Source organism: Crocuta crocuta, unplaced genomic scaffold (genome assembly GCF_008692635.1).
Source record: "Crocuta crocuta isolate KB4526 unplaced genomic scaffold, BGI_CrCroc_1.0 scaffold605, whole genome shotgun sequence".
Taxonomy (NCBI): Eukaryota; Metazoa; Chordata; class Mammalia; order Carnivora; family Hyaenidae; genus Crocuta; species Crocuta crocuta.
Window position 1 is genome coordinate 61094 of NW_027531275.1, and position 1412 is coordinate 62505.

The following is a 1412-nucleotide window of genomic DNA, read 5'->3' on the forward strand; positions in this document are numbered from 1 at the left end:
CTCAGGCTCCCCGTCCCCTTTTCATTTCTATTCCAGTCTTGACAACTCAGAGTCTAACTCCACTGATGAACACTTCTGTCTCATGACTCTCCAATGGCTCCCTGTTTATTCCCTGTTTATTATCAGCATTTAAAGGTTGGCAGAATTTGTCTCATCTGAGACATTCCAAAGTCACCTTTCTCAATTCCACACCCCCCAAACCTGTAACCACACATAAACTTAATCTGTGGTCCTTTTCCCACCTCTCTTTTCCAGTCAAAAATCTCAAATGTGTTGCTAAAGCAATATTCACTTTTCAACAATTACCATACTTCAAACTTGCAGGATTTTATGTTGATTATTTCCTCCTTCTTTAAATCCTCTGTCTTAGAATGGACTTCTTTAACAAAATATAACAAACTGGGTGGCTTAAACAACAGAAATTTATTTATCACAGTTCTGGAGCCTGGGAAGCTTCAGACCAGAATTCCAGTAAGTTGGGTTCTGGTGAGAACCTGTTTGCTGACTTGCAGACTACTGCCTTCTTACTGTATCCTCACGTGATGGAGAGGCATCAGCTCTCTGGCACATCTCTTATAAGGGCACCAATCTCATTCATGAGGACTCCACCCTGCTGTCCTTTTACCTAGAAAGGCACCACTTCCAACTAGCATCACATTGAGCAGTAGGGATCCAACATATAAATGGGGGAGATCACAAACATTCACTTAATAATACCCTCTATTCTTTTATCTCTAAGATAATGCACATTCTTGGTTTCCCTCCCAGTCTGTGGCAGCTCATCATTTTCCTTTGAAATGTTCATATTCTATAGTGCTCCATCCTCCACTCTTTTCTCACTCTTCACAAGTTTCTTGGGTGATCTTACCGTTCCCATTGGTTTGGTTGTCATCTGTATGTTGGTGATTCCCACATATAGGGAGCCCAGAAAAGACTCCTGTAACACAGAGTGAAATACCTAATGACAGATGAGCATCTCTTTCAGGTGCTTAAAACCTAACATAGCCCTCAGTTGACCTAAGATATTTCTATTCTCCCCTCTCCCATAACCTGCTCGTCTTTCTCTTCTAATCCCATCTCAGTGAACAGCACAACCATGCAATCAGTTCCCCACATCAGAAACCCGGCTATCATTTTAAGTGATTTCACTCCCTCAAAGTTCACATCTATACAATCATCAAGCCATATAAATTCTGTCTCCCAAATACCTCACTTGTCAAGCTTCAGTTTTCTCATCTTTAAAATAAGGATAATAATAGCACCTGTCTTCATATGTTGCTGCAATGATTAATGAATAAGAGTGCCAGGCAGAGAGTAAGCACTCAGGGACAATAAGTATTTGTCAAACAGTCAAGGTGTTTGTCATTGGTTCCCCTCCACCTGGTCTTACATAATGATAACTAGCATTTACT